At 42.5% G+C, this 19017-nt stretch overlaps 1 protein-coding gene across 3 annotated transcripts in view; it reads right to left on the minus strand.

Moving 5' to 3' along the window:
• Positions 1-19017, minus strand: part of KCNMB2 (potassium calcium-activated channel subfamily M regulatory beta subunit 2) — a 276413-nt gene that overhangs the window by 130198 nt on the left and 127198 nt on the right. The gene's annotated exons all lie outside the window — the stretch shown is intronic.

Consider the following 19017-nt stretch of genomic DNA (forward strand, 5'->3'; position numbering starts at 1 on the left):
CCCTTTCAGATTGTACATCTGGCTCTTTGGCTAGCTCAGATAACTTCTGAACGACATTTTCTGTCTGCAATGATTTTTGTTTGGTATGGAGAAACACCCCAGATGTGAATTGAACACCTCTAGCACTGGTCTGGCATCCCAATGCGAGCTCAGCTTCAAACAACAAGATGCTTGGATTCAGATGGATAGCATTTCATAAAAAGAAAGCCTTTTTGGAGCAAGCGTTATCATACAGCTAACTTTCCCTGCACTTCCAATGTACCATCCCACAGCCACCTTTGTAAGTATTCAGAGTATCTTTAGGGCAAGCAATGGATGACGATTATTTTTAGCAAGGGAATATGCAGATGAGAAATGCTGAATATGTATTCTGGCCAGTCAAGAGTACATACATATTAATTAATTAAGGAACATATGACTAGGTTGGATTCACAGATAATTCCAAGCCATAATTTGTTTCAACTATGTTTTGCAGAATATCCTACAATGGCTGCATTCACACAACAAGTTAGCCAATCTGCCATAATTACAATGTGATCTACAGGCACAGTGGCTCAGTGGCTAAGACACTGAGCTTGTCAATCAGAAAGGTCAGCAGTTCAGTGGTTTGAATCCCCAGCGCCATGTAACGGAATGAGCTCCCGTTACTTGTCTCAGTTTCTGCCAACCTAGCAGTTCAAAAACACGTAAAAATGCAAGTAGAAAAATGGGAAGCATTCCGTGTGCCTTTGGCGTTTAGTTATGCTGCATGCTGACCACATGACCACGGAGATATCTTTGGACAGCGCTGGCTCTTTGGCTTTAAAACGAAGATGAGCAATGCCCCCTAGAGTCAGGAATGGCTAGCACATACATATGTCCGAGGGGAACTTTTACCATTACTTTTTTATACAGGCAATCCTCAACATTCAACTAGCTGTATAGCACGTGTTTGAAGTTGGCATTAAAAAAAGTTACTTAAGATGTTTTATAGATGGCATTTAGATCCTAAAAAACTGGCCTATATGCATCCGAATTTACAACCTAAATGCTGGAGATGTGATTGCGCTGACGCTACATACTATCATATATGGTGGACTTGTAAAAAGGTTAAAGCATTTTGGATAAAAATATGGTGGATTATGTAAAATGTTCTTAAAAAAAGGATAAAGTTTACCCCTCAGTTATTTTTGTTAGGTATAATTACTGATTGTACAGTTATAGAGACTAACTTGATTTTGCATTTAATAACTGCAGAAAGACTCTTGGTGGCGCAATACTGGAAGAAGGAAGATTTGCCTACTATTCAAGAATGGACATTAAAAGTAACAAACCTAGCAGAGATGGCTAAAATATCAGCATATCTCAAGGACCATTCAAATGAGAGATATAAACTGGAGTGGAGAAGATGGATTGACTATACTCAAAATAAATATGGGACTAAGAAATTCCACATAGTTTATGACTGAAGAAACAAGGAATGATATAATCTGTTTAGAGCTAGCCTAGCAAAGAGGAGTTAAAGCTCAAATGAAAGATGATACTAACTTTTTTTTAAAGTTTATCTTAGAATATCTTTGTTAAAGATTTATACCCTGTATTGGTTCTGGGAAGTCGAGGTGGGGGGAGGAGGTTGGGGTGGGGTGTTTGGGTGGGAAGGGGAGGGGGAGGGAGGGAGGTAAATATTTGTAAAAGTTTTTTTTCAAAATTTTCAATAAAAAAAGAAGTTACTTATGACCAGTCCTCATGCTCATGCCATGCTGGCGCAGTGGTTAGAATGCAGTATTGCAGGCTAATTCTGCTGACTGCTAGCTGTTTGATTCTCACCGGTTCAAGGCTGACTCAGCCTTCCATCCTTCCGAGGTTGGTAAAATGAGGGTTATTTGTCATCTTCCCAGGAGGCTTCTGACAAGCAAAGTCAATGAGGGAAGCCAGATTGTCTTATTGATCATGTGATTCATTTAACAAGAGCAAGGCTTCACTTAACAATCATGGCAAAGAAAGGTTGTAACATTGGGTGCTGCACACTTAAAACTCTGCTTAGCAATGGAAATTCTTGTCACAAAGGTGATCATAAACCTGTTATGGTCTGCCAATGGCCAGCGGTGCTGGCAGCAGAGTTGGACAGTGAGGAGGTTGGGGAAGAACATGGGCCAGTCCTGGAGTCTGGGGAAGGCTCTGATGAGGCCTCTGCGTTGGAGACACAGAGTGGGCCAAGGCTATCTGGTAGTGATTTGCTACCTCCAGAGCTTCAGGAGTCTGTCATCTGTGAGGCAGAAGAACAGTGTGAGCCTGTTCCCAGTGTACACAGAGCTGCCAGAAGGCAAGAACAGTTAAGACAAAAGGGGCAACTCAGGAGTAAGGCTGGAGATGATTGGCCCCCTCCATAAGACATAAAAGAGGAACAAACGGACGTGAGCTTTTGCAGGAAGCAAAAGAATATATAAGAAAAAGTTACAATACATCAAAATTCGGAATCATAAAGCTTTGTAAAGGAGAAACATTTGCCTATGTGTGATTCCTATTCATATCTCATTCACTCAGGGTTGAAAGAAGTTGTGGGCTCTAGGAAACATTGGACATGACGTCATTAGCAAAGTTCTCCAGTTTGTAAGCAATATTCTGAAACAAGAAGCAGGTACCACAAATGCAAAGAAATGATGATTGGACTGGCACTAGGGCCCCAGAGAGACTGGAATCTGGCAGATAGAATACAGTAATGCAGGTCTTGACGTGCTCCTCTTTGGCACGAAACAATTGGGAAAAGAAATTCACCTCAGATTGGATCTATCAAAGAAACACCCCAGGATGCTGTCAGAATAGAAGGAAAAAATATCTTCACAAATTCTCCTTTGCCTTACCAAAAAGGGAAAATGGATGCACATACGCCTACATTCAATCTCCACCCTTAAATTTTGTGTCCAGAACTTTGGGGTTCATAACCCATAATCAAAGAAGGAAAGGAAGGAAGGAAGGAAGGAAGGAAGGAAGGAAGGAAGGAAAGAAAGAAAGAAAGAAAGAAAGAAAGAAAGAAAGAAAGAAAGAAAGAAAATACAACTCCAGAGATTGTCTAACAATTATTTCACCTGGACAGCAACCCCTGAAAAATTACTGGTTAAAGATTCTGTTTTCTTACTGATAAGGACTCTGAAAGAAGAGAGAGGGGGGAGGAGAGAGAGGGAGGGAGGGGGAGGGAGGGAGAGGAAGGGGGGAGAGAGAAAGAGAGTGAGAGGAGGAGAGGGAGGGGAGAGAGAGAGGAAAAGAGGGAGGGAGAGAGAGGGAGGGGGAGAGAGGAGAGGGAGGGAGGGAGAGAAAAAGTGGGGGAGAGAGGGAAAGGGAGGGAGGGAGAAGAGAGAGGGAGGGAGGGGGGAGAGAGGAGGAGGAGGGAAGGAGAAAGAGAGGAGAGGGAGAGCGGAGAAGGGAGGGGGGGGAGAGAGAGAACACTGCCATCAGAAAGAATTACTTCTTACCAATGCACAGTGCATATAACGAAAGGCCAGTGTGCAGAACTCAGGAATGTGACTAGGAACAAGGGCAAGAGACGAAGTATTGGAGGCTTGTTCTGCTCTGTTTTTTAGTTTATCATCTAGAAACAAAAATTCAGCTGGCTACTTCAGTGCCCTTCCACAGCCGGTGGATACGGATTGTACACACACTTCGCCATTGTCCTCAAAGCCTCCTCACAAAAGATGTTGCTGAGTTCTGAGGAAGCCACAATGCCACAAAATTGAAAACCAGAAGCTCACAATTTATAATTTGGGACTTTCACTGAGTACTCTGAGAGAATCTTTTCTGTCCCCTTCCCTCCCCCCTCAGCCAGGGCTGTCTTAACGCATGGGCCTGATGGGCACTTGCCCGTGGTCCCCACGAACATACGTGCCCCATACTAATCTGTGTATGTTAACCCTTCAATGCACTTCGTATCATATAAATACAGCAACCTACCGTATTTATTACATTTTAATGCATTTTTTATTAATACTAATATGCATTAATAGAAATTAACACTGATAAATTAACACTGATCAATATATGTTTAATTTTATTGACAATTTACATTTTTATTCCTGTCAGTAGTTGTCATAGGGGCCCCAGTACACAGCTTTGTTCTCAGACTAGTGGTGGGTTGCAGGCGGTATGCCCCAGTACGGGCGTACCGGAGTCAGCCTGGAGCACTGGATACAGTTCCGGTACGGTGCTCCTGAGGGCCCCCTGCCCCCACGAGCTCCTTACTGGTCTTTTAAGTCTTCTGTGCTTCTGTGCATGTGCACAGCACATACAGCGCCTGCGTGACGCTCCGCTGAGCAGCTGGAGCGTCACAGAGGCTCGCGGAGGCGCTAAGATGCATGTGGATGTGGAACCCACCTCTGTCTCAGACTGACCCATGTGTGACATGGAGAACAGACAAGTTTGGACCAAAAGAAAAGAAGAACTTGGTTACCAAAAGAATGAAGTAAAAATAAATTCCTAAAAGAATCTGGGATTTTTCTGCCCGTCTTTTTCTGAAGCTGTATATTTTGGAGAGATAATCCCCTATAAATCCAGACTAACACTAGCTGTTATTTTCACTAAAGTGAAGGGGTCAGAAGAAACATGGGTTAGAACTTCCTTCCTTCCTTCCTTCCTTCCTTCCTTCCTTCCTTCCTTCCTTCCTTCCTTCCTTCCTTCCTTCCTTCCTTCCTTCCTTCCCTCCCTCCCTCCCTCCCTCCCTCCCTCCCTTCTTTTTCTGTTGGTCTCCTTCTCAGAACTGCATAAATTGGAGAGTCAATATCAGAAATGGATTACTCCCCGCTGAGTCTTCCGAGAGTGGGCGTTAATTAATTAATAATTAAAGTTAAATAAATAAATAAATAAATAAATAAATACTCCTGGTTCAGTCCGGATCAGGCAAACTGGTAGTAGCGGTGGCGGGAGGCTCCGCCAACCTGCCTGGATGCTTCTGCGCATGCGCACGCCCGCCTGAACCGATAGTAAAAAAATTGGCAACCCACCACACTCCATAAAGGCAGACAAAGACAGGCTCTTGTGTTCACCAAAGTGAAGGGGTTAAAAGAAACATGGAGTACAACTATCTCATCTTTTTCTTGCGGCTCAGCAGCTCATTCCTTAAAGCAGCTGAGGGAGAGATTCGCAAATTGAATATTTGTCCATTCACTAACATAGCTTTCCCAGTTGCCAAAGTTCATCTTAAAACCCATTTGTTAATACAGAATGAACCCAATCTGGTAGGTGCGTGTATATATGTGTATGTGTGTTGTTGTTTTTTGAGGGGGATGGGCTGGCAAAAGGAAGTTTGGAAAGCATGAATTCAGCCACAAAATTATCCCTATGGGAATAAGAAGTGGGAAGGGGCTCAGAATGTTGCCAACAGCTTCATTGTACAGTGGTCACTCGCTCCTGGACATGTGACCAGTGGTGGGATTCAAATAATTTTACAGCCGGTTCTCGGCCCTAATGATTTTCTTCCAAAAACCAGTTCAGAGGTTGCTCCCAGTTCGGCCCGGATTGGCGAGAAAGGTGCTAAAAAGAATTCCGGAAACCACATGCAGAAAAACAGAAGGACACTTTGATTTCTACTATGGATGAATGGTTGATGGAGTTGGCTGAAATGGAAAAATTGACCACTTTGATTAAAGAAAAGAAGATAAGTACTTTTGTTTCCACATGGAGATCGTTTCTGAATTCATGCTGGATGTGGAGAAGAATGAAACTCTGACTTTGGGTTTTACTGATTAGACTTTTTATAGAAATCGCCTGTTAATATTAATATGAAAAAGCAAAAAGTCGTGATTTGATGTTAATGACTAATTTTACTGTAACACACACACACACACACACACACACACACACACACAGAGTTGGAATTCAATGCTTTTTTCTCTTTTTTCTCTTATCTTTCCTCGCTTCTCCTTCCCCTTTCCCTCCCCACCGCTTTCCTATTTACTCTGTATTTGGTATTTTACAATACTTTATAACTCAATAAAAAATGTTAATGGCGAAGAAATTCCAGAAACTTTGTTAATCTTGTTTTCTTTCTTATGAACCCCCCCCCCACACATAACATAACAAACACAAACACAAACTGAGAGTTAAAATAGATATGAAGCAGAGGAAAGGGAAGAAAGAGAAATAATCAATATATCTGATGTTCATTATTTTAAGCATCCATATTCAATTTCAACCCTCAATCCAGAGGTGGGATTCTGCTGGTTCGTACCAGTTAGGGCAAACTGGTAGTGGTGGGGGCACAAGGCTCTGCCCACCCATCCAGATGTCCTTGTGCAGAAGGTTCTGTGCATGCCCAGATGTGTGCATTCCCGCTACCGAACTGGTAGTGAAGAACATTTAATTTAATTTAATTTATTAGATTTATAGGCCGCCCAATCCCGGAGAACTTTTCTGGAGGAAAAGAGGATACCATTACTGCCTCAATCCCCCCCTGGTGTTACAGCAGCCCCACTCCATTAATCATCAGGAAACGGAGATTATAATCTTTTCCAAGCAATCATGCCAAGATAAGTGGAGCTGAATGGAAACAACTCAACATTTTTAAAACCCTGGAGACCATCGTCAACATTTCGCTCATGGAAGCCACAATTTAAATGCTTCCTTGAGAACATCAGGAGAGCTTTCATGGCCAATCTTACATTTCATCATACAACTGGAAAGTAGCACATGCCCACCGTCAAATAAAAAATGCAATGTTGAAGAAGCTAAAGTCAGAGGCTGTGCATTTCAACTATTCACCCCACAGATGACTGTTCAATCATTAGTGTTCCATCAAGGAAGCCACGGCCAGGATGTTAAGGAATAGTTTATCGCTGATATTTCTTAATTGTTGCTCTTCGTTCATTCATCATATATGATGTATGCCAGGGAGACTTGGACTGTACACAGGAGGCACGCTAGACAATTGAACCACTTCCATATGACCTGCCTCCACAGAGGTCTGAGGATCCGGTGGCAGGACAAGGTGCCAGACACAGAAGTCCTCTCCAGAGCAGGTCTGCCATCAGTTCACACCCTGCTGACGAAAGCCCAGACATGCTAGGCAGGCCATGTTGCAAAGTGTTCTGACCGAGGCTTCCCAAGAGCATGGAGCAAACTCCTGGTTCCAACAAAAAACTCTTTTATTAATTTGCTGTGAATTCTGCTCATTTACATCCAGCAGTCTTTCGAGGGTGAATTTACAGTCACACACCTTATCTGGCTTGGAAGGCTGACAGGCCGATATCTGCAAAACCTGGCAAGGAGTCTCGGAGAGTCACGAACCAATTAAGCGAACTAATTGTCTCCTGCAAACTCCACTCCGCTTTTGCTCCTCTTTTATTTCATCTGGGAGGGGCCATTCATCGTCCACTTGTGGCTTTGCTCCCAAGTCAACCCCTGTTCTTTAGCTGTTCTCTTCGCCTGGCAACTCTACGCATGCGCACACTGGGAACAGGCTCCAGCTGTTCATCTGCCTTACTGATGTCTGACTCTGAAGGCAGCTGATAACTGGCATACGGCTCTGGCCCACACTCTGCCTCCAACACAGAGCCCTCATCAGAGCCTTCCCCAGACTCCAGGACCGGCCCATGTTCCTCCCCAACCTCCTCACTGTCTGAATCTGCTGCCAGCTCTGCTGGCCGCTGGCAGCCCACAACACAAAGATACCAGATCATTGCATCCCCAAACAGCTCCTCTATGGTGAGCTGTCTCAAGGAAAGCGATTGCACGGGGGACAAAGGAAGCAATACAAAGACACATTGAAAGCTCCTTCAAGTCCCTGGATATTGACACCACCTCCTGGAAAACCTTGGCACAAGACCGATCAACATGGTGCACAATGATCCACCAAGACATCCAGACATCTGAGGACAGAAGAACAACCATCGCACAAGAGAAGCGAAGCCAGAGCTGCAAATGCTGCCACAATGGCACTCACACATGTCTGGCAGACATGTGGCAGAACATTTTGTACCTGTAAAGACCTTACCAGCCCCCTGCAGACACATTGTGGATAGCCCACAACCTGTTAGATGTCAAGGTCCTCTTCGAACAAGATGGACGAACATCATCATATATGAATGCTTAAACGTGGGGAAAGGCTAAGCACATCTGAGCATATGTGAGTCTCCACCAAATTAGTGGGCAGAAAAATTGGATCTCTCCGAATTTCTCTGGGACACAGGAAGATCTCCAACAATTGGCTTAAAATATTTCCCAGAGGCAAGACTCTTTTGGCATTTATATTGAACAAACCCCAAACAAAAATTTTAATATTGTTATGGAATATTAAGATGTAATTGAAGTTCAGGAAGATAAGAAGCTTCCACAGGAAGAGACTTCTAGCTTGCCTTCTGAATTTGTTGGTGCTCCATTGGTTTTTCAAGCAAAATTGGGCAATAATTTGTCTGGAACAATATTCCTACCCTAGGCAGGATTTTGGACTAGAATATTCTAGGACTAGAATATTGGCAACTTAAATACTCAAAGATAAGGTGACCAGATGTCCTGCTTTCGGCGGGACAGTCCCTCTTTTGAACAATTTGTCCTGCGTCCCGTTTTTTTTAAAAAAAGTCCCGATTTTTGTTAAGTTACGAAAAAGCCTCCAGCCGCCTTGAGGCTCTCCTAGCAACTGGGAGCGTATATTCTTCGAGCCGAGCGCATTGCCACCCGCGCATCCTTGGGAGCTGTTGCCAATGGCTGAGGGAGGAGAAGACTTTACTCCATGAGGAGACCGCGGGATTTCCCTCATGGATTTTTTCTTCTTCTGTTGTTTTGAGCAGCCCCTCCCTCCCCTCCTCTCTCTTTCTCTCTCCCTCGGAGCTGGCGGGCTGCCTCCAAGGCTGTCCAAGCTCAGCCCCTCCCCCTCCCCCCAGACTGCTGCTTCACTTCGGCTGCTCGGGGCTTCTAAATTGGCATTGCGTGTTGTTTGGGGAGGGCATTACTGTGCCATAGAAACACAGCATATGTCTCACATGGTTGATAACCTGGTCTCTATACTCAAAGAGCCACAAAGGTCCTAACCGGAAGCCCCCCATTCAATTCTGGAGCCAAATGGAAGTCCGGTTCCCCCACCATAGAGTCTCTTCCTAGCACAGCATCCTTTTCCCTCTACCTGTCTTAACTGAAAGCCCTATCAATTGTGGAGCTGACTGGAAAACCTGACCTTTGCCATAGAGTCTCCTCCTGGCACGCCCTGCTTCCCCTCCCAAAATTGCAAGATCCTCTCAATATTGTGGTGCCAACCAGTGACAGGGAGCTGCATCAGAGGGATGAAAGAGCCACATGCGGCTTCAGAGCTATGGGTTGCTGACCCCTGGACTAGAAGATCATGACGGTCCTTTTTAACCTTATAATTCTGGGATCCACTTATTTCTTTGCTAGGGTTTGTGTTGTGACTCAGCAGAAGTTTGCTGTGAGTTGAGTCGGGATGCAGGAATATTGCTCCAGCTGTTGCTCATTAGTGTCGTCTTCTGGAAATAAAAGGACTGATGGTGCCACGCCCTGGTTGCAGAAGTCAACGTTCGTTCATTCGTGGTTCGGCGTTCATTTATGGAGAATTCAGTTCCGTTCCTGTTTGAGTTTGTGAGACACTTGGATAAGTTATTTTGCTTCCTGAAAACCTGGTGCTGTAAGAGTTTTGTTTCTGCATTCTGCTGCGTAAACCTTGTTGCCAGAGACTTTATCTATGTTTATTTTGGGATCGCAGCCAGCGTGAGCCGGGACTGATAAAGGCTTTCTTTTGGCAAGCTTTGTGTGACTGTAGTTTTGGAACGCTAAGTGGGGGCCAGAACAGGTTTGTATCCAATTCACAAAGATTCTGAGTAGTTTGGCAATCCTCTACTAACAGGGTGAAAAACATGTAACAAAGCCACAGCAAAAGGATATAAACTTTGTGCCAGAAGAATAATCAAATGCCAAACACATACCATAGCAGTTCTCAACTTAGAGGCATAGAGGCAGTTCTCAACTTACAACCAATGACCATTCAAAGTTACAACGGTACTGAAAAAAGTGATTTATGATCAGTCCTTGCACTTACAAAAATCAGAGCGGTCCTCTCAGTCATGTGATCAAAATTGAGCAACTTGCACCTATGTACGATGGTTGCAGCATCTCAAGATCATACAATCCCCATAAAACTGTATTCAAGGTTACAGTTGTGGCTAATTGAGGTCATACATAGAATATAAAAAAATATATCAAAAAGGTCAAATTTCCCTCTGACTTTCTGTCTCTCTCTCTCACACACACACGAATAGCTAATTTTCAAAGATGAGTTAGTGAACATGAGTGTTTTTATGATTTCTGGTTTTACAATCTCCATTTGTGACCTTCCCGGCTTGCTTCATACAAGCAAAGTCAATGCGAAAGCTGATTTTGCTTAATGACTGCATGATTCACTTAAGAACTGCACTGATTTGCTTAATATAGGCAAAAAAGTCCATAAACTGAGATGTGACTCACTTAATAGCCACCTTGCTTAGCAACAGAAATTCTGGACTGATCATGTTTGTATGTTGAGGACTAACTGTACAAGGAAAAAAAAAACCATTCACATACACTATCATCCTCTTTTAACGACTTTTAATTCCTTGTGGGGTGGAGTCTGGGCAACTGAATGGAGCTGAATGTTTAATGGCCGGATGCCCTTCCTGTCACCAAAGTAGAGTTTTATTCAGCAGATATATGCTCAGTGTGCCCAGAGAGAAGTATCTGCCTCTAGCTAGGATCAAACTCACGGCCTCCTGGTTGTGAGATGAAAGCTCCACCTCTGGGCCACTGCACTACTCAGCATTCACATACATCCTCATCATTAAATTTATAAAAGAGCACCAGACACTAATTTATTTCCACTGAGACATAGTTTCTAGAGGAAATTCTCAACAAAATGAATAAGCAATGATTAAAAAAAATAATAAGCTGGGTTGACTTCTCTTCTTGCTCTTCCCTTCTCTCACCTCCCTTCCTCTTCTCCCCTAATATTGACAGATTTTTAACCTACCATTAATTCTGATGAGTTATAGGTCCCAACCTATTTTAGGTTTAACCATCTTTGTTTTTTCTTCTTCGCATTCTTTCCAGTTCCAGTTATCTTTCTTGCATTATGGCAATGCAAACTGGAACCAGTCTAAACCAATATGTCGGGCCTGGAAGCCATCTTTTACATTAGGCCTTCAGGCATAATGCACATTTTCTTCTGTGGGAAAATGGGAGAGGGGATTCTATGGAGTATGGGATAGAGGTGGTATTCAGCAGGTTCTGACCAGTTCTGGAGAACTGGTAGTGGATATTTTGAGTAGTTCGGAGAACCGGTAAGTACTACCTCTGGCTGGCCCTGCCCCCATCTATTCTCTGCCTCACGAGTCCCAGCTGATGGGGAGGAAATGGGGATTTTACAGTATCCTTCCCCTGCCACGCCAACCACCTACAGAACCAGTAGTAAAAAAAATTGAATCCTACCATTGGTATGAGAGATATATAGTCTAAATAACATTCCTTTCTCAGAGTGTCAAGGACATCTTGCCCCACACCTGGAGTGGTGTGACTGGGAGGCATCTCCAGTTGGTGCCTGATTGGACCATGTGGGTAGGGACTTGAACTTTCACTTGGGTGGGGAAAACCTGGTAGCTTTCAGATTCAGGTTTTCCCAGATGTGCCAATATGACATCTGTAATAAAATGGAACTTGGAGGAAACTCAAGCTTCGGAGTCTTCTTTGGTTTGGGGTGTTACTTGGAACCCTGACACAATGAAGTGTGGCACTATCGCTTCCTGTGATCTCAACTTTATAATTTTTGTTGATGGTATACAGGATTGCATCGGTCCTTTTGGCAGTTGTGACACGTTGCTGGTTTATGCTGAGTGTACTGCAGTATCTACCAGGATATCCAGATCCTCCTCACAAAAATTAACGCCAAGCTAGGTACATCCTATCTTGTGCTTGAGCATCTGATACAGGGGTGGGTTTCTCGCCCCGTTCCAACCGGTTCGGTTGGAACGGGGCCGGCGGCGTCCTCGTGCACGCGCGTGGTGCAGAAGCATTACAAACCTGCAGGGTTTTTTCTTTTTCCCTTCGTAAAATGGGTATAAAAGAGGAGGAATGATAGGTCCATTAAACAATATCACGCATCATGTTTCAGCAGAATATCTTCAGGGACTTTACTGAAGTTTTGGAATATTCCTCTTAGATGTTTGGGGGGAAGGAGAGAATGAAAAGACAAACAAGGTAATGACCTCCAAAATGATCTAGCCCGAAACACGAGTTGAACCAATGAAGCAAGTGTCCTTCGCTAACTTAAAAGAATGGTTAAAAATCTTTTAAAGCTGTTTAAAAAGTAAGCTTCTACTTTTCCACCTGCTTTTTAAGGTGCCTTGTTGTTTTCCAAAGCACCCGAAGGGCTCCTGCTTGAGCAGAGAGGTTGGACTAGAAAACCACCAAGGTCCCTTCCAGCTCTATAACTATTAGCTTGCTACCCATTCACTATAGCCCAGAGCCTTCGACTTGTTTTGATTTTGCAGAAGTTGAAATCAGATTTTACTCAATGCTATATGCCAGGATGGTCACCCATAGTCAGAATGCTTAAAGTAAATGGAATTCCAGGTGTTTTTGGCAATAGTAGCATGGAAGGTGTCAGGTGGAAGAAGTCAGGAGTCAAGGAAGTTCAAATGAATACAAATCTAATGCATATTAACTTTCTCTACAAGAATCTGAACTACTAATGGTCAAAGCAGCCTGGCAGTAGATAAGAATCAGCAGAATTCAAGGAGGGCTGGACTTAGATCTCTTGTGGGTCTGAAGGGACTCAAGATTGATGGCATATTTGACCCCTCCCTCAGGCTCAGACTGGTTATAACCCACATAAACGTAATATCCTACATCAAATAGAAAAGGGAGTTAAAATTTGAGGCAGTTGCAGTAAGTAGCAATAGCACTTAGACTTATATACCGCTTCATAGTGCTTTACAGCCCTCTCTAAGTGGTTTACAGAGTCAACATATTGCCTCCAACAATTTGGGTCCTCATTTTACCCACCTCGGAAGGGTGGAAGGCTGAGTCAACCTTAAGCCTGGTGAGATTTGAACTGCCAAATTGCAGGCAGCCGGCAGGCAGCAGAAGTAGCCTGCAGTACTGCACTCTAACCACTGCACCACGTCGGCTCTTGAAACTAAAAGCTGAGAAAGAGAATGAAATTCAAAACAAAGTCAGTCTTGCTTCTGACCCAGCGTCCCACTAGTCAGAGAACTTGAAGGAATGATCAAACCCATTGGTTGAAGTGAAATTGTATATTTTTTTGTAAGTACCCCAAAGGAATAGAAAAGGTATGGGGTGCATTCCCCACTTTGATTTGTGAATCTGCTTTGATGGGTTATTTGATCAATGCTTCATTGTGCAGGCAGCCCCAGCGATCAGGCTAGAAGGAAACAATCTGAGGAATTATATATTTATTTGGCGTATGACAAAAAAATGTTAAAAAGCCCCTCACCATTGCATTCCCAATCACCAAATATGAAACAATTCACTCTCTTTACAAATTCAATGGTACACTAATTATATAGTGAATATATGATGGAGTTGCTGTTGTGGCTTGCCAGTGGCCAGCAAAGCTGGCAGCAGATTCAGACAGTGAGGAGGTTGGGGAGGAACATAGGCCAGTCCTGGAGTCTGGGGAAGGCTCTGAGGAGGGCTCTGTGTCAGAGGCAGAGATGGGGCCAGAACCATATGCTAGTTATCAGCTGCCTTCAGACATCAGTGAGGCAGACGAACAGCTGGAGCCTGTTCCCGGTGTGTGCATGCGCAGAGTTGTCAGATAAAGGGAACAGCTAAAGAATAGGGGTTGACTTGGGAGTAAGGCCACAGGTGGACGATGAATGGCCCCTCCCAGAGGAAATAAAAGAGGAGTGAAAGGGAAATGGAGTTTGCAGGAGAAAATTAGTTCATTTAATTGGTTTGGGACTCTCCGAGACTCCTGGCCAAGTTTTACAGATATCGGCCTGGCAGCTCTCCAAGCCAGATAAGGTCTGTGACTGCAAATCTTCCCTTGAAAGACTTTGCTGTATGTGAATGAGCAGAAATCACAGTAAATTAATAAAAGAGGTTTTTGTCGGGACCAGGAGTTTGCCTCAATACTCTTGGGAAGCCTAGGTCAGAATAGTTGCATAGAGAATAGCAATAGCAATAGCAATAGCAGTTAGACATATACCACTTCATAGGGCTTTCAGCCCTCTCTAAGCGGTTTACAGAGTCAGCATATCGCCCCCACAGTCTGGGTCCTCATTTTACCTACCTCGGAAGGATGGAAGGCTGAGTCAACCCTGAGCCGGTGAGATTTGAACCGCCGAACTGCAGATAACAGTCAGCTGAAGTGGCTGCAGTACAGCACTTTAACCACTGCGCCACCTTGGCTCTTAGAGAAAGTCTAAGAGTTTCCCTTATATGTGCTCAAAGGGCATTGTTCCACAATAGTGTGGTTCCCTGCTATTCAACTGCTTTGAAACTCATAGAATTTGGTACTCAATGCATTTTGACATGAAAATTTTGTCACGGTACTCATCATTTGTTTGGTACACAAGCTAGAACATGTCAGCTGCCTTATGACTTGCTACATTACTCCTTATGGGGAAAAAACCTGTTTGGTACTCATTGTTTTTGGTACTCATTGCACCTCCCAGAACAATTAACAATGAGTACTGAGCTAACACTTTATGTCATACTGTCTGCTTTGGAATATCACAGATGCATTCAGAAGAGGAGAACTTTCCCCCTTTATGTCCCAAATATGTTTTTTCAAGAGGCAACTGGACTTTTTGGTTTTTCTTTGAAAAAAACTTCGAAGAAAAAATTTAAAGAAAAAACAGAAAGTCCAGTTGCCTCTTGAAAAAAACATCTTTGGGACAACCCTAACTTAGATGACTGAGAATCCCCATATACATTTCCCCTTTTTTGGGAAAACAGAAAATAAAATATAAAATATATAAGTATATATCCAAAAGCGAGATATAAAGTGGGGGGGGGAATATAGTTAGGATAGCTTAGAGAAGGTAAGGAAATAAGAAATGATATCAAATTATATTTGGGTATGTGGAAATACCATCCCAAGGAAACATAAACTGAGTTTTGAAATGTACACCAACAATAATAGAAAAAGAAAGGGGGAGAGGAGGAGAGAATGAAAGGAAGACAGGGGAAAGAAGAAAGAGGTAAGGAGAGGATGATGGAAGGGAGAGAAAGAGAAGGAGAGAAGCTAGGAGGTGGAAGAGGAAGAGCGGGAGTAGGAGAAAGGGAAGGGAAGAATAAAGGAGAAGGAGACGAGGAAGGAAGAAAGTAGAGAAGGGAGGGAGGGAGAAAAGAAAGGGAAAACAAGGAGGTGTTACAAAAGGAGGAAGGGATGGTAAATAAAGCAACCCAAATTGTACGTTATAACTTATTAAGTGAAATAATAAATGTATAAGAATGAGAAATGTACAGAAGAATAACAGTTATATGAATGTGTACTTAAAATGCTATGTAAGAGAATAAAAAATTAAAAAAAAAATCTGGAAGAGACACTTCCCCTTTTATGGAGGAGACTAACGTACTTGCCATCTTGAGTCTTAATCCTACTGAGATATTGGGGAAAAGAATTTGTAAAAAAAAAAAAATCATGGAAGGGAATCTAGCCAGTACCATTCCTGATTGTCAGCTTTCTAGTAGAAATATGATTTTTCTCTTTCCCCAGGATATGTTTATTGATTGAGAGCCGCCCAGACTTCTGTATAAAATGGACGGCTATATAAATGTTTTAAATTAATTAATTAAATATTTATATAAATAATTAAAGAACAGTATACCCACATTGTTTCAACATTTTAACTTCTGTCAATGTTTTACTTCCAGAACCTTTAAAATTTTGTATGTCTCCAATTTCTCCATCTTTACGGTCGTGCTCACTAATATATTGGCTGAGGTAAAAAACAATGGTGTCTATCATATTTAGCTGAAGTGTCAATCAACAAATGATTTGGATGAATGCAGAAGTGTGTCATTTACATGGAATATAAAGCTTCAGTTCAGTGATACAGCTAGTTTATAGCTGGCTTCTTAAAATGAGAATTAACTAAAAGATCAACTCATAAATGTTCTTCTCTGGAGGTTATGAATAAAATGATTGTTAGCCTAGGAAGAGGGAAGTGGTGGCTCAGTGGCTAAGAAGCTGAGCTTGTCAATCAAAAAAGTCAGCAGTTTGGTGGTTTGAAACCCTTGCGCCACTAAACGGAAGGAGCTCCCATTACTTGTCTCAGCTTCTGCCAACCTTGCAGTTTGAAAGCATGTAAAAATGCAAGTAGAAAAATAGGAACCACCTTTGGTGGGAAGGTAACAATGTTCTGTGCGCCTTCGGTGTTTAGTCATGCTGACTACATAACTAAACGAATGAAATAGTTAAATGAGTTATATAGGGATGCTGTGGCTCAGTGGCTAAGACGCTGAGCTTGTCTATCAGAAAGGTCAGCAGTTCGAATCCTTAGTGCCGGGTAACGGAGTGAGCTCCCGTTACTTGTGCCACCTTCTGCCAGGGAAAAAAAGAACCAAATGAAAGTAGAAAAATAGGAGCCACCTTTGTTGGGAAGGTAACAGTGTTCCGTGTGCCTTCTGTGTTTAGTCATGCTGGCCACATGACCACAGAGACGTCTTCAGACAGCGCTGGCTCTTCAGCTTCGAAACGGAGATGAGCACTGCCCCCTAGACTCGGGAACCACTAGCACATATGTGCGAGGGGAACCTTTACCTTTCTAGCCTAGGAAAACTCCCCTCATCTTAAGCTTACATAGTTTGTGCAGTTAGAAAACTGTTCCGTGTTTGTTCTATTGCAAAACCTCTTCTAAGCGTTATTGCCATGATCTCATATGTTAACAATTGACAGTTCGTAGAGTATCTGTCAGCTCCTCTTCATTAATTAATTAGGAAAGAAAGACCACGAGACTCCATGCGTGGAAATCAAGTGTACTTTTACTAATTAAGAATGATTAAAGGCATAGCATAGCGAAGTCTGGATATTAAGGCGCGAAAGCGATTGATATATAGAATAGCCCATTCCCCACCCCTTGGCATCACAGTCCCAGTCCAATCATAATTCTTGCAAGTGTCAGGTGTGAGATAACTTCAAAAGGCATCACGAAGATGGAATGTCGGTGCCGTTAGTCCTGGCGGGAAACACCCACGCATGCGTAGTCCGATCAGTCGGTGAAGTCCAGAACCTTCCTCCAGCACAATGAGTAACCCCTCCCAAATACCATGCCCTCCCTCCCCGTTTCATGGCAGCCGAAGCGATAGCAATGCAGAGGCTGACAGTATCTATGTAAGCAAAATAGTTTTTTAAAGTGACTTTTTAAAATGAGATTATCTGTGAAGCTGGAACTTGTAGTAGACAATGATTAAGCTTTTAGTGCACATAATTAATAAGTTCCTGTCAGGTAAAAGATAATCTTTCTATTAAATTCAATGCTAATAAAATTATTCCCTCTAATCTCACAGGATCAAGAGATTACTAGGGAGCAACATCAATTATTTGGTGGAAAAAAAAATTAATAACATTCCAGAAATTGACATCATAGCAATAGATATTAGATGCGTAGCTAAAATATAGTTAAATTCTGGGCGGTCTGAAAAGCAGTTGGGTATTTTTTTCAGATCTCATATTTAATGGTCCTGCCAAAAACCATAACAGAATTTAAAGTGCCCTGGAATATGTTGGTCTGCTTCATGGAGAAAAATAATGCTAATTTAAAACACAAATTTCAATTAATTTGTATGTTTCAGAAGAGGAAGGAATGAAGTCTGATTTATGTTTACGGTGTATTTTTATATGATTTCCTGTTCGGTCTTGCTCCTTAAGATCTGACATATGCTCGACTCTTTGAGTGCAAATGCCCAAGTGTGACGGAGGTAGACAAGATACTGATAACAAGGAGGCAGTTGCCATAGCAACAGAAGTCCTACGAAAACATTGCAGGCGTCTTCTGACTCCTTCTCACTATCCTTTGCACAACAGCTGAAGCAAGAGACAGATGTTAAGTCTCAGCATGGCCTTTATTTTTATTTTTAAGGCTACAATTCAAGAGGAAGAGATGCTAAGCACAACACTTGATGAGCTGCCCACATAGGAATGGCCACTTAACTACCTTTTTGTAGACAAGCCATAAGCATTTTTAGAGCTTCCTATAAAGCCACCATTTTTAAACAGATCTTGGATGCCCAAGAAAGCAATTGCTAGAAAATGTACCAAGAAAATCATGCAATATTAAGGCATAAAATCTAAGATATTAAGGTTGGATGTAACCTCTCACACATGTGGGCGTTAGAATGACCAGCTGGTTGCAGCAATTGGAGAGGGATAGTTATCACCAGTTGGGTTCAGGGGTGAAATGCTACCGGTTCGGACTGCTTCGGCTGAACCGGTAGTAAAAAAAAAAAATGCTACCGGTTCGGGCGAACCGGTATTTCCGATGATCAGCTGTGACACATGATTTATATTAGCTAGAAAGCAGGATTTCCTGCTTTCTAGCTAATCTAAATTGAGTGGTATAGCAGATTCCCTCCCTCACTGTTCTACTTACCTTTGCAAGCGTGGTCCGTAGAAGGCTCCACCCACCCTTCCTTTTTGGATTGTGTAATTAAACCTAGGTATGACACTCCAAATATAGGGATGGACAGACAATATCAGTTTACAATGATGTAACAATGTTGTGGTTACCCTTTAAGGAAGAAAGGAGAGATTTAAAAGGTCTGGGGAAAAATAAATATGTTACTAGAAGATCATAGATCAGGTATTGAATGAACGAGGTCAACATTTTACTCTAGATGACATGCTGATCTAAAGATATGGCTGTATGATATAGCATCAATCTTCTGTTTTAATGTTTGCTTTATGAAGGCTGTATTTTATTCTAGAAGGTAGTTTTATGTCTATCTAATACATGCATACATATACATATACATATACATATACATATACATATACATATACATATACATATACATATACATATACATATACATATACATATACATATA

The sequence above is a fragment of the Thamnophis sirtalis genome, unplaced genomic scaffold (assembly GCF_051295495.1).
Source record: "Thamnophis sirtalis isolate CommonGarterSnake01/CBP01778 unplaced genomic scaffold, rThaSir2_p1.2 scaffold_11, whole genome shotgun sequence".
NCBI lineage: Eukaryota > Metazoa > Chordata > Lepidosauria > Squamata > Natricidae > Thamnophis > Thamnophis sirtalis.